Source organism: Leptinotarsa decemlineata, unplaced genomic scaffold (genome assembly GCF_025532065.1).
Source record: "Leptinotarsa decemlineata unplaced genomic scaffold, Ldec_3_MD MMD2_tig00002974_RagTag_RagTag, whole genome shotgun sequence".
Taxonomy (NCBI): domain Eukaryota; kingdom Metazoa; phylum Arthropoda; class Insecta; order Coleoptera; family Chrysomelidae; genus Leptinotarsa; species Leptinotarsa decemlineata.
The window spans coordinates 12,883,475-12,899,000 of NW_027412578.1; the positions used below are offsets into that span (position 1 = coordinate 12,883,475).

The following is a 15,526-nucleotide window of genomic DNA, read 5'->3' on the forward strand; positions in this document are numbered from 1 at the left end:
GAAACGAGATATTGGCAAAAAACGTGTAAAAAGTCGTTTTTTTGACTTTTGACCCCCAATTTTTGAAGTTGCGGCCGTCGAATCATGTATGAATTTGGAAAATACTTTTATGATGCCAAAATACAAAGTTTATACAAATTTACAGCTGGGTATGTTAAGTTTCCGAAATACAGGCCTAAATCGACCTTAAATGACTGGACCAGAAGTGTTTTTGGGTTGGTGAACGTTATTTTATAAATCGATATTGCACTAAACAAAGTAAAGTATAACTTTCTCAATTTACTCAAAAGTATGTCGCCTTCGAAGGTACTTTCCAAACTTAGTTGAATGCAATTATCGTTATATTGTCATTACACCATCGATCATTCTGATTCAATGTATTACCTAATCCAGCGACAACTCATCCCAAAAATCAGTCGAGTATTGAATTTTAATGATACCTTTCTAATGAAAAATTAATATTCGTTAATTTGTTCGCATCGTGAAAGGACTTTTATAGAATAAAAGAAAACGTGAGTCACCAGACAACATTCCAATTTTTTGAAAATTTGAAACCTGTAATTTTAATCAAATGATTTTTGTTGTACTCTCAACGATCCATATGAAGGTTTCTTCCATTAGATTACTAGTAAAATTACCATACACTCTCAAAACTCATAAATTATTAGTTTTTTGTTTCCAATAAAATCGATATGTTCATCTAGAAATGATAGCACATTATAAAAATTAATTCAATGGAAATATTTTCAACCAAAAAATTGGGATGAGTTTTATCTAATTATGAATTATGATTTCTTGATGGAATTGATATAAATTTTCTCCTGATTTGAACAAAGAAGGTGTCAGAAAAAGTGTTATTACAGTTCTGGTGGATGAGAACAATAGTTACTTCAAATTCATTCACTACCATAAATTGAAATTTAGATATTTCAAAGCAAAACATTTCTTTCCCTGTCCTGCATTAGATGGGAAAACCGCAGGGGAATTCTGGTGTATAGATCCGAGAAAATACAGGAACTACTCTGGAATTAGAGGTATCACTCCGGAATTACAAGGGAATTAGTCAACTATCACTTGGGAATCAGAGGAATTACAAATAAATTACATGTATTACAAAGAATTACTTGGGATTCCATTAGAGGAATCACAGGTACTACTAGGGAATCGCTAGGGATTCCTTGGAAATTACAGATATTACTCGAAAATTAGAAGTATTACTCGGGAATAACTAGGTATTACTTGGTTATTAGAGAAATTACAAAGAAATTACAGGTATTACAAGGTAATTACTAGGGATTTTTTAGAAATTTCAGGTATTACTCGGAAATTAGAGGTATCACTCGGGAATTACAAGGGAATTAGTCAACTATCACTTGGGAATCAGAGGAATTACAAAGAAACTACATGTATTGCAAAACATTACTTGTGATTTCTTTGAAATTACAGGTAATACTCGATTATTACAGGTATCACTCGGGAATCACAAAGGAATTGGTCAGGTTTTACTTGGTGATTAGAGGAATCACAGGTACTACTAGGGAATCACTAGGGATTCCTTGGAACTTACAGGTATTACTTGAAAATTAGAGGTATCACTCGGGAATAACTAGAAAATCAGCCAGGTATTACTTGGTTATTAGAGGAATGACAAAGAGATTGCAGGTATTACAAGAAATTCTCAGGAATTTCCGGTATTACTCGGAAATAAGTGGTATCACTGGGGAATTACAAGTCAATTAGTCAATTATTTATTGGAATTTGGAGAAATTACAGCGAACATACAGGTAATACAAAGTAATACCTTGTGTTAGTCGGGAAATACTGGTATGCCTCAAAAATAAGAGGAACCATTCGGGAATTACAAGAGAATTAGTCGGGTATTACTTGGTAATTAGAGGAATTAATGAAGAATTATAGGTATTACAAGGTATTTAGAGATATTACAACGGAATTACAGGTAATTCAAGTTAATCAATCACATGTGTTAGTTGAGAATTACTGGGGAAATACAGGTTTGGCTCGGGAATTAGAGAAACCATTCGGGATTACAAGAGAATTAGTCGGATAATACTTGGTAATTAGAGGAATTACAAAAGAATTATAGGTATTACTAGGGATTTCTTGGGAATTACAGGTAGTTCTCGAGAATTAGAGGTATTATTCGGGAATTACAAGGGGATTAGTCAGGTATTACTTAGGAATTGGAGAAACTACAGGTATTAGTAGGAAATTACAAGGGAGTCAGCCATATATCACTAGAACTAGGGGAATTATTGTTCAACATTTTCCAGCGGTTTGCCCCTCCTATGAATTTATGTAGCACATGAATGGTATAAACAGAGACTAAAAAACATAGTTTTCCAATAGTATTGAAAGCAAAACAAAGAAAATTTTTCCCATGTTATCACTTCGACATCCTTAACATATTAACATATTTATATAGTCAAGGCTTGAGCACTCGACTGAATTATTCATTCAGACTAGATAATATTCCAATGCGAGGATGTTTTTACGTCAGTCATAGCTAGGAAATTAACTGAAAGATATCCGTTACTTTCAGTCATGTCTCGGAGCAAAAGGGGAGCAATACAAGCCTATAGACAAGAAAGTCCTGCCATTTTGTGTAGTGGATAATGGTGTAAGTGATTTGGAGTACATCTAAAGTACGGATTTTTTTCCTATAAACATCAAATTCTAGACTCTGGTCACTTCTAATCACTAAGACTTAAGAATGAAAACTCTTCGTTGTTTTGAATTTCTTATTCAAACTCAATATTCGGGTATCTGTGGTCAAGAGTTGAAAGAGGCTCCTCTTCCTTGGATTTTTTGGGTCATGAATCTGACCCAAAAATGTAATCAAATCTGTTCATGAACAGATCAGCTATAAAGGGAGACAGAGGGTTTTCAGTTGCCTTACCCTTGTGCTGCCTTGAACTGGAGGCAATTCTGTTCCATGATTTTTGTTATTTGCACTTCTACAATAAGACTACTGAGCCTCAGAAAATTCCTCAAATATTCGGTACTTTTTGGAGTAGAAACACTTGGAACTATGGTATTGGAACGACTATTATGGTATGACCATCAATAATAAACCATGTCACATTATAGTCTGCAAATTTGAGGGTTTTTTTTAAGCTGCCTATACCAGTAGCCCATTCTTTGTTTCCCAGCTTGTTACTTCCAGTACAGCACATAAAAAAATATCAGTAACGTATCAACGATAATATACCTTTTAAATGAACAACAATCCTGCAAATAATTTCAGTACAATCTCAAGTAGAACAAAAAAAAACCGTTCCGGCAACTTAAATTCCTGATTTCACAAAAAGGATATTATCTCAAACCGATCCTGACCATTCTTGTGCAAATTCCTTCTGCGGGCTTTCGCATTGTATCAATTTACTTTATCTGGCTAAAATGCTCACTGAAATTGTAGTAATGTCTATTTTTGTTGAATCAAGGCTTCGCATAAATAACAACCATTGTTAGGAGCGGGCAGAGCTTAAAAGTTGTACGGTGGGCACGACTCTCTGAAGTGCTGGAGTAATGCTTGGCATTGAAACATCAAGATAATTGCTTTGTTGCACCTTTATATTCGGTATGAACTTGAAGACAGCAAGCAGGTTGTCAAGTAACTTTTACTAACACAGAACAGCTGGAACGATATCGTCTACTGATTTTTGTTTTCCAATTATGTATTCTGTACATTAAAAAACGAAATATTTCGATAAAAGTTCGATGCCTTGTGGTATTACTTTTCATAAAATCAACTCCATAACTGTTTTACAAAAATGTATCACTTTAATAATTCATGAAGTTTTATTTTAGATAATATTGTGCTGCAATTTACCCTTCGTGTGTATTTGATATCTAAAGACATGCCTGATATTTTCTTGATTTCTCCGTGGATTTCTCCTAGCTATCTACGCAGAATTTATCACGTAGAACAAATTGGTTGGAAAGACCTCTCTAGATTCTCAGAAATGGGTAACTGAATGATGTTCTTAGAAACCCAAACTTCCCGAACACAAGAATCATTCATGACCAACATTCCACACTGATGAGTTACGACATTGAAACATCAACTGTGCAAATGAGCACAGTTTTCAAAAATTTGAATTTTTGCGACTCTTTTCATCTGTGAATGTACCGCATTTGGATTAATAAATGTAGATCGATTAGTTAGTGAATTATATGTTTAAACAAATTACACTTTTGGTGTAATTTGCAGACCTGCTAACAAACATAGGAGGCTGGGTAGAGGAACCAAGAAGTCACTCTGTCTCCTGCTCAAAGCAGCATACGTTATGCATCTACCCTGCACCTGCTAACAAACATTGGAGGCTGCATAAGGCAACCAGGAGCAAGTATGTATTCTCCCCAAGAGCAGGATACCTGACGAATCTGCTCTGCACCTGCCTGTCTTGCATAGAAGGCTAGATGTAGCGACTCTGTCTCCTGCTCGAAAGCAGAATACCTTATGCATCTACCTTGCACCTACTAGCAAACACAGTGTAACCAGAAGCAACTGAATCTCCCCCTCAACACCAACATACCTCATACTTGGCATAGAAGGCTAGGTGTGAAACCAGGAAGCGACTCTGACTCCAGCAGAATATCTTATGAATCTAACTTGCACCTGATAACAGGCATAGGTGACTGCATAATGCAACCCAAGCACCTGCTTGTTTCGCGTAGAAGGCTGGGTTGCAAGCAGGAAGCGATCCATATGCATATACCTTGCACCTGCTAACAAACTGCGTAATGCAACAAGAATCAACTATATATCCTTCCCAAATGAATAGGTGTGCAACTAGGAAGCGACTCTGTCTCTTCCATAAGTGCAGTATACCTTATGCATCTACCTTCTACCTGCTAACAAACATAGGAGGCTACATAGTGCAAATAGAAGCAACTATGTATCCTTCGCAAGAGAAGGATACGTTACGAATCTGCTTTGCATCTGCCTGTCTCACATAGAATGCTACGTAGTACAACAAGACGCGACTATGTCTCCTCCTCAAGAGCAGGCTATCTTATGTCGTGTACCTGCTAACAGACATAGGAGGCTCCAAAGTGAAACCAGGAGCAACTAGATCTTCCCCTCAAGGAAGCGAATTTCTCTCCTCTTCAAGAACAGCATACCTTATGCACCTGTTGACGCACGTAGGAGGCTGAGTAGTGGAACCAGGAAGCCATTCTGTCTCCTCCGCAAGCAGAATACCATATGAGGCTGCAAAGTGCAACCAGAAGCAACTATATATCCTCCCTAAGAGGCTAGGTGTGCAAACAGGAAGCGACTCTGTCTCCTCCTTAACAGTAGGATACCTCATACATCCACCTCATACCTGCTAACAAACACTGGAGGCTGTATAGCGTAACCAGAAGCAACCATATCTTCTCCTCAAGAGCAGGATATCTTATGCACCTGCTGACGCACGTAGGAGGCTGTATAGTGGAACCAGTAAGTCACTCTCTCTTTCTCAAAAGCGGGATACCTTATGTATCGACCTTGCACCTGCTAACAAACACAGGAGACTGCATAGTGCAACCAGAAGCAACTATGTATCCTCCCCTTACGAATCTGCCTTGCACATGCCAGTCTTGCATAAAAGTCTAGGTATGTAACTAGGAAGCGTCCCTGTCTCCTCCTCAAGAGCAGGATACCTTGTGAATATAACTTGCACTTGTCTGTCTTGCATAGGCTAGGTAGTTCAACCAGAAGCGACTATGTCTTCTCCCCAGAGCAGGAATCTGTCTTACACCTGCCTGACTTTTATAGAAGGCAATTTAGTAAAACCAGAAGCGACTGTGTCTCCTACTCAAGAGCAAGATATTTTATGGATCTGTCTTGCACCAAATTCATGAGCAGCGGAATTAGCAAACACTTTCGCGATTAACCCAAATTGAAGGCAAAAAAGCTCTGCATGGCTGAATTTAATCTATTGTCAGATACAGATGTCCTCCTTTGGGAAGGTTACTGCAGATGGAATATTCACCCGTAATTTCGACCAGTCAGTATACTATCATGACTGATACACAAAAATATCGTAAACAGCTATGAATACAAACCGTTTCTGGTTTTCAACGTTTGACAGAGTTCCGCACTGTCATCTGACAGCTCAGAGATAATCACCCACCAAATAAGTAATAGTAAAGGAATAGTAAAGACGCTAGATTCATTTGGTCAAGCTTGTATAGGTGTGAGTCATAATAAACCTTCGTGGGTTGCAAGGGTCGAATAGATCCGTTTACTTTGGACCTTCCTACCTATAGCTCCAAATGGGTATATAAAGCAGCCTGTTGAATATATCATTTTTGACTATAGCCTTTTTGTTTTGTTGAAAAACATAACCTTGGTACATATTAACCTGAGGACAATATTGGGCGTTATCAACTATACTGAATTTCATTAATATATTAGGAACGACCCATGATTAACAAGCCATGTCAAAACAATTACTATCCATTAATCCTCATGAAAATTTATGGTAATACGGTATGAACAGTATTCGAATAAAGGTGTACAACCTTTAAAATCGTGTCAGTGAACAGACAAACAATTAATTCGTGTTTTCAGATGCGCATTGAATACGAATCATTTGACAGTATTTTGAATTCGATTCGCTACTTCAGTTTAGAAACCACTTGTTGAAAAATCTGAAAGTGAGCGAATTTTTTCACCTTACAGTAAGTATGTTTTGTACCAACCTTTTCCAAATAGAACTGGCTGGTATCTCAATCGCCACAAAAGAAATAACCAGGAAATGAATTTTTGGCAAAAATATAACAATCTGCACTGCTTGTAGACAAGCCCTATTAGCCTTGAACAGATAACGTGTAACCTCAGGGCTAGTACTAGAGTATCACCAAGATCTAGCCAAAGCCTCAGTAGATAATCGTGAGGTGGGTTAAAGGGCACGACAAGAGTAAATGTAATCGTATTGCCGACTCTTTCGCCAAGGAAGCGGCTGGACTAAGAATTTTAGTACCCAGTGGCGATAACCAGAAAAAATCTACGCTTAGCAGTAGGATTTCTGACTGACCACTGTCAACTAAGGAAACACCTCCATAATATGGGCATGTGTCAGGCATGTGCGAGTGTCCGGAGTTATCGTCAGTAAGAGAGTGTGTGTACGGCGAGTCTTGGCCTATACCTGGGAGATGTCTCCCAGTGACCTGCCCACCTTCCTGGAAAGAACAGGATGGACGATGACCTAGGAAGACAACTCCTCGGGAGGATGTACAATGGGTCACATTTAGCCTAAGTGATGTGGGCTTACACTCACCCTCCCTACTCTACATATACAGAGATACACAAGTCTGTTTTGTATCAAGACAAAAAGCATTTTGTATATTTTGACCTCTCTTTCTTTCAACGCCTTCTATTAAATACTGTAAAAATATTTCTCTCAAGTCGCCTGGTCGTCTATTGTAAGCCACGTTTCTGAGTTAATTTCAAAGGAGTTCGCCAAATTATTCTGTTCGACGATTCTTAGTAAAATCAGTTCTAATCTCAAGATTCAAGGAGAAATAAATAATTATGCTGTTAGAGAAAAACGTTGTACTAATACAGATTATTCGTCATATTTGAAACCGTCATAAAATCATTGGGAACTGTGTATTCATTTATATTTATTTTTAGTATAAGAAAACGTTGACAACAAAAGAATTGAAATTAGACAGGATGAAAACCAAGGCTATAGTTACAACAAGAAATATGAATTCTCAAAAATACCAAATTATCTAAAAGTTTCAATATATGACGAGAACATTGAATTTGTTACTCGAGTTTCAGCTCAATAACAAATGATCTTTTGAAGAGCATTTTTGATATATACGTAAAAAAATCCAGGAGACCTGTTTAGTAGGAACAATTTCCATACCTACGCCACTGCAAGAAACAGATTAAGGAAAAAACGTCAGTCATTTCTGAGAATTTACTGCCTACTATTCTGTAATTACAGTTTATACGATATTTGCCTCTTCTTTTTTTTACAGTACTTTTCATTATACACCTTTTATATTATTCCAACTACCAATGATAATAAAATTTTCATTGAATCATCTCACTCTTTGAAGATGCAATTTCACAACTGTCACTCATTTTTTATTGAAAGGAGAAAGAAAGCAGATACACCAAAACATTCCACAAGGCGAAGAAACTTTAATACAGCTCTAAAACATACAAAACTGACACAGCCAGCAATAAATCAGAAACGATTTATTGCAATGAAAATTGCTTTTAATGCCTCTCGAACTACGTGCTGTTTGTTGTAAATGTCAAGCCTGTAACGAGTACCCAAGAAACTGACATTCACTTCATAGCTATAAACGCAATCAATACCTACAAGTTTCGTTTGAAAAATACCAAATGCATTACCCCAAAAAGTATTTTTGGCTTATTATGCACAAAGTCATAGGTACTACCTGTGAAACACAAACAGGCTTCAAGTAGGTACTTTCACAAAATTCTTGCATAATTCCATACGCTGCCCATACAGAGATTTTTCTCGCTGTGAGTCAACCTGGGAACTTAGAATGTCACAACGAAAATATGAAAATTGCTCCATCATCTTAAGAAAGGTGAAACGTATATCTGTATCCAAAAAGTTATCGATAAAATTGGGTGATTCGGCACAGAAATCGAGGTCACACTTCATCTCGTAAGAGAGATCTCAACAGCAGATGAAGCAAGTAACGGAAGAAAAAGATTGCATCAATGAGATGCTGAGAATGTAGAAAGTGAATAAAAAATAGTCATACTGGGTTAAGCACTCTTGAAATGTCAGTAAAACAAGTGACCATTTCACCCATATTTATCCAGAACATTGACGTCAAAGTTGTAATTGTTAAAAAAACAAATTAAGGTTCTGCTTTGACACACTTTCAAAGTGTTCCAGTGTTTACATTCATTAAAACATGATGTTCCTCTAGTACAGTCCTAAACAAACAAACGGTTTCTTACCTTTCTGACAAACAAAATCCGAAAAAAAGGAAAATCCCATAGAGTCGATCTAGTTCTGCCACAAACACCCCACCAATCCCTTCGAAAACCCTTGTCTCATCACTTATTATCATAAACCGATAACTGACACTTCGCACAATTCGCAATCACAAAATTGGCACTTCACTCACGTCCGAATTCTTACTAAAAAAGGGTCGTCTTCGACAACGCAAACACCTGTCGTTTAACCTCTCTACCTACGAAAGTAAAGTATAGCGGTGTCTAAGACCTGGCCAGGTGACTGTCCCGGTATGTAGATTGTAGTAGAAGGTGCTTTATGTTGAGTAAAAGCGGCGCGCGTCTTTTATTGTTGACAGTTGCCTTGGAGATACACGGCAATCGCGACGGAGCACTGGAGAGAAGGCAACATTTTTCACGTGTTTGTTGTATTGTTGGTTGTCGAAATATGGACATTGAAAAAATCAAACTGGGGAAGTATATACATAGTAATATCATTCTACTGTGGTATAGATGTCGAATTTTGATGGCAACCAATTGAAATTCATAACAGGCAACGAGTAATCAGAAAATTTAGTTTTGGTTGTATCGAAGTAGATCTCTATATTTGAATATCGAACGATTGGTAGGCTAAACAGTTTACTTCATCTCCAGAAGATGTCAACTTGTTTGGCGAGAAGCGCGTCTAGAAAAGTGATGAAGCTTGCAGAGTTTTACAATGATAAAACGCTTCTTCCCAGTGGCGAGAAAACTTATAGCCATTTTCGGGACCTGGTAGTGCATCATTCTCACATTTTCAATCACTGTCAATGTGAAATAGAACCAGTGGAATCAAATATTCAATATTAAAACTTGCATAATTCCTTCTGCAGAAAGACAATAAACCTTTATTTCAAACTACAAATCTCAATATCTTAATCGAAACTTATTTATATAATAAGTCATTTTTAATTCAAATCGAAACATTATCCTGAATAGTTGTTCTATCCTGCCAAGGCAGGATAGATTATCTCGATAACAGTAATGACTATGAAAATAGATCATAGTAGGTACATAGTATATATACAAAGATTAAAAATACAAATGAAATACCATGGACCTAATTCCGTGCCTAATGAATACTATTTGCCCATATGAAATACTTTATACTGCCATCTGTCGGTGAATAGCTCCAAGCTTTCTATGTATTGAAAACTCGTTAAATAGAATTCTGTGAAGAAATTTCGGATTATGAATAAACAAATAAAAGATGGTAGCACCAGTATTTCACAAAATTATACTTGTCAGCAAAATTCATGGAAACCCTGGTCATTGTCTAAATACTCTAAATCCTTAGACAATGCCTTGGTGTTCAAATAAATTCGATTTTGCTGTGTCAAAAACTATCGACGCCAAAAAAGAGATTGACCCAAACTTGTACACATGTTGATAGATGGGGAAAGAATAGAAATTTACTAAATTTACAATATTTTTTGTCACGAACAAGATATAGATCCCTTTGACTTCTGTGATCTTATTTATTTTTGATTTCACTCAATGTAATTTGCATCAATGTATACGAAAAAATAAACATTATTATTATTTGAAAGGAATTGCTGAAAGAAACACTCTAGAGGTGGATAAGGTAACAACGAAGTAATCATTGTTTGCAACTCTCAAAGAGCGTGACGTGAGCATGTTCGAAAAAAGTCGAACCTTGCATTTCGCTAACTTGTTGAAATTGTATGGCAATTATTCTCGAGTTCTAGCCTAAAGAACCATTGTTTCCTGCAAATTTATTACGGGGATAACAAATTATATCGGGCGGTCTAAATGACTCCACTACGAATGTCCAGGAAAAGTCCAGGTCTTCTTTGGGTATAATCTCCAAACGTTTCAACTACAACTGCGGCAGTCATCTTCAGTGGCGTGGTCGAAATACTCTTCTTGACGTGTCAACTGAAACTGACGTGTCAACACGTCAAGAAAAGTACTTCGACTATATTTAGAAAAAACTGAGCCTGACTGATCCAAAGAAATTGACTGAACACTCAAATAATACGGATTTATTTATTATTCGCCCAATAAAACATTATTTATGTTCCTAGATATGTGGAATGTAGATGAGTGATGATGTTGTGGAATTGGCCGCGGTGGTGGTGCGCCCGACTCACGATCGGAAGACCGTGGGTTCGATTCCTGCCTCGACCAGATATTTTTCTCGGGAGAATTTATCTGGTTGAGCTGGGATGATTCTGCAACCATGTTAGGAATCACACGTTAAAAGGTAAGACCTCGTTAGTCCTTAGCTCGCACAAGTTTCTCAACTTCTGAGAGTTGTCGTTCGTATGGGGACGACAGCTGATTAACGGAAAAACAGATTTTTTTCAAACAGACATTACAAAACAGTAAAATAACTATCTATTCACTTGTGTTTCATATTGCATCCTCTTTTTCTCGCTGCAATGTTCCGCCATCTATTAAGAAGGAGTAGATCAGCAGGTGTTGCCTCTGGTTGCTGTTCAATATAAATTAAAGCCTTTTCTAAAGCAGCAAAACCTTCTTGATGGGATATCTTAGTGGCAGGCTCTTTATGTACCACTTCATCATCGTCATCGACTTCCCCGGTTTGCTGCAAACAAACTTTTTTCTTCCATGATTTTTTCTGTCTCATTGACAGAACCGGGACAGCTTTTCGATTTAGAAGCCAAATCATTCAATGGAATATCTTCTTCACTGTCATGAGAGTTCTTAGAGTCAATAACTTTTGACCAAGATTTTTAAATAGTGGAAGCGTGCACAGAATCCCACCTAGTATATAACATCGGTTAATCCGGAGCTCGATTGAACGCGACTCGGTTAAACGGGGTTCTACTGTATTTAATTCCTCGTCCTAAGTTGGAGCGTACAAGAAAAATGTCACTCCATCTAGTGGACGAGGTACTAACCAACTGCATATCCGTAATTTGCCCGATTCCTCTGAATGAAGAATAAAAACTTTCTTATTAGTCAGTGGGCTACCACTTGGGCTAGCACAGATGAGGTCGTCCAATGCACGCTGCATATAGACGACACCGAGCTCCCGACCCATGGAAGATGAGAGGAGAGCCGTGTCATCGGCGTAGAGAGATATCTTCACACGCTCAGGCCTCGGAAGGTCACTGGTGTAAAGTGAGTACAACGTCGGAGAGAGCACGGCCCCCTGTGGTACTCCAGCAAGGATCTCTCTGTTGTCAGACAGAGCTCCCTCTACTCTAACCTGAAATGTTCTGTCTTTCAGGAAGGACCCGATCCACCGGACGAGGCCCCGAGGTAGGTCGAAAGCGTTCAATTTATGCAGAAGACCTTCGTGCCAAACACGGTCGAAGGCCTTCGAGATGTCTAATAAGACAATATGCACTTTTTTATTAGTGTTCAACTCGCGGATGGTGTTTTCGACCAGCCTCAGAGCCTGTAACTCAGTGGAGTGGTCTCTCTTGAAGCCAAATTGTTCATCAGGCAGAACATTTCGGTCCTCAACTTCTTCGTTGAGCCTTTGGAGAACAACTCTTTCAGCCAGCTTAGCCGCCGAAGAGAGTAGACTTATCGAACGATAGTTCTGTAGGAACAGCGGGTTCTGACCCTGTTTTGGGATCATGATAACGACCGCATGCTTCCATCTACTGGGGAAGTGTCTGAGGGCTAGCGAACTATTAATTATATTTAGTAAGCACTCGACGCAGTTGTCCGGGAGCCTCTTCAACAACTTGTTAGTTATTGAGTCGACCCCCAGTGCTTTCTTAGCCTTTGCGGCTCTGATATATCCCTTCAGCTCTTCCACAGAAGCTGGATGGATGTCGTCATCGTCATCCTTCCTGAGAAGTCGGTGAACCCGGTCTTCCAGCAGCATATCGCGATCGATGTCGTCGTTGTCGTCAACGTAAAGTTGAAACTGACGTTCCATCGTGTCTGCAAAGGCTAACGCTTTGTCGCCAAAGCTTGTCACTCCCAGGTTCAAAGGATTCCAACAGCTCTTCCCACCTTTCGTTTCGATGGTCAATGATGGCCTGCTTGACTTGATTAGCCATCCTGTTTGCCGCAGTTTTATCCCCTGGGAAAAGGGTTCGCTGATAGAGCCTTCTCAGGCGATTTCTCTCTCGTATCAAGGCTTTGATACGAGGGGAAAACTCATTATAGCTCCTCAGCGGACACTCCTCCCTGGAGGTGGCCGCTCGAAGAGAGTCGAGTACCTCAGGAGGGGCGCGCATCTCTTCGAGTTGGGCTGTGAAGACATCCCAATCCGTGTTAGATTTAAAATAGAAAATCGAAATTTTTTCAGAGTATTTAATTCCCTGTCCTAAGTTGGAGCGAACAATAAAAATGTCTCTCCATCTAGTGGACGATGTACTAACCACTGAATCTGACTTAATTACCCTTAATACATTAGAATTTTTTTACATTTTTGAACTTCTTAAAAAATTGAAACACTTTTGCATGACGAATCGAAGAAAAAAGCAATGAAAGACTTGATAGTTGCGAATTTATTGGAATTTTGTCAGCATATACTATCGTTGGTGCAAAAATTCGAGAATTGGAAATTCCAAGAACATTGCCGATTTTTTTTTTAAATTTCGCGGCGAATTTATGACGTCCTCCCGGCGCTCCGGCGAGAGCACACTTTGTGAATCACTGACTGACTGATATTATATCAGATCCCAACTACTTCGTCTCACCCTGTATACGGCGCTAGTCAGTGCCGGTACGCGATCGCATGGATATCGCTGTAGCCTCATTTAGCTGTCAGGGCCACGTCAAACTGCCCTATAATTTCACGTGAAAGGGGCCCGATAAAGCCGGGACAATTTACCAAACAGATTACAAACTACAAACACAAAGAAAATACACGGCACGCCTGTCGAATACGTTTTTTCTGGCGATTCCGAAAAAGTGTACGAAATTGCCCTCTGCTTTTTGTTAGAAGAAACCTAATTGTGAGGTCATTAAATATTTTTTTCCGAATAATTTGCCTACTCGGTACCACATAATTGTTTAATAGGCCGCATCGACGTCGGTTTGGATTGGGATTTTTGTGACGAGGAACGGAAATCGGGCCGATTTGATTGACAGCTGAATTTTATCCGGACATTATTTTTATAGATGCGTGTTATTATTTTCGAAAACACCTCCGGCTGGGATGGAGAAAATAATACGAAACTAGCTAAGGAATAACCGTACATATCGATTATATTTGTAAACAACCTAGATCAGCTTTCTGAATCCGATTGCCCAATTAATGGAAGACAGGATTTTCCAATTAACTAAATTACCATGTTTGGACGATGCCGAAAGATAATCTTCGGCATATTTTCGAAAATACCCACATACAAGAAAAATTTATTGATGGCTTTTAAAAATGAAATAGATGGAAATGATTTACAACATTTCTTGAAGATATAACACCTGGGCTTAAAAGTCCCGGGCCTACGAAACAAAACGCGTTTTTTATGTTTTGACTTTATCTATCAAGAGCCACACATTCCAGTACCGCTCTAGCATTTCAATAGGTAGCACTCTTGTAGAACGATTTATCTTTTGCCCCAAAATAGGCCTCGGTTTTAGCAATAACCTCTTTATTCGAGCGAAACTTCTTACCAGTGAGCATTTTTTTGAGCAATCGCTGGGAACCAAATCTGGCTAATATTGTGGATGTGGCAGCAATTCGAAGCCCACTCTATGGAATTTTGCCATCGTTTTCATTGATTTGTGACACGGTGATGAAACAATTTTTTTATTTGTCATATGCGGTCGTTTCTTTGCCATTTCGGCCTTCAAACGCTTCAGTAACGCTATATAATATTCAAATATTCACTGTCAACCATCAAATTCTTCTGGACCGTTTAGAAACTGTAGGAATTGGAGGTATTACTTTAGACTTGTACTTATGATGCACTGTTTGGAACCTTTGGTGTAGTAATGAATATTACTGGAGTTTTTTCACAACACCAAATCGTTATTTTTAACACTTCGACACGTGTTTCGATCACCAAGTGATCATCTTCAAAGAGGAAGATAAAGTGAAAGATAAAAGATTTTGATCTTCCTCTTTGAAGATGATCACTTGGTGATCGAAACACGTGTCGAAGTGTTAAAAATAACGATTTGGGGAAAAAACTCCAGTAATACACTTTAGACTTATTCAAAAACTATATATCTGATATAAATCAAAAGGTTAAAATAAACAGGACCCTCAGCGATACACTACCTGTCAACATGGGTGTGCCCCAGAGGACAGTGCTGGGTCCTATTCTATTTTTGATCTATATCAACAATTTTTAAACTTCATAATATCAATGGCGGGATAATATCTCACGTAGACGATAAAGCACTTTCATTTTAAGGCGATTCCTAGGATGAAGTCTATGAGAAAGCTTAAACAGGGCTCAAATATGTACTCTCTTGGTTGATTGTTGGATAAACTATTTTCATTGCGTTCACAGAAGAGCGCTAGCTATACGGCACTTGTGTGAAGCTAAACCTCGTGATTCAAGCAGACAACTGTTTACAGATAAACTTTTTTGGATGTTGTAGCTCTTTCAATTCTGG

The 15,526-nt window shown here is 38.3% G+C and overlaps 1 protein-coding gene across 1 annotated transcript in view; it reads right to left on the reverse strand.

The window, feature by feature from the left end:
• Cad99C (Cadherin 99C) overlaps positions 1–9,269 on the reverse strand; it is a 104,632-nt gene extending 95,363 nt beyond the window's left edge. The window contains exon 1 of the mRNA XM_074177501.1: positions 8,969–9,269. The gene's annotated coding sequence lies outside the window, so the exon portion shown is untranslated. The remainder of the gene's footprint in view (positions 1–8,968) is intronic.
• Between the last annotated feature and the right edge of the window lie 6,257 nt (positions 9,270–15,526).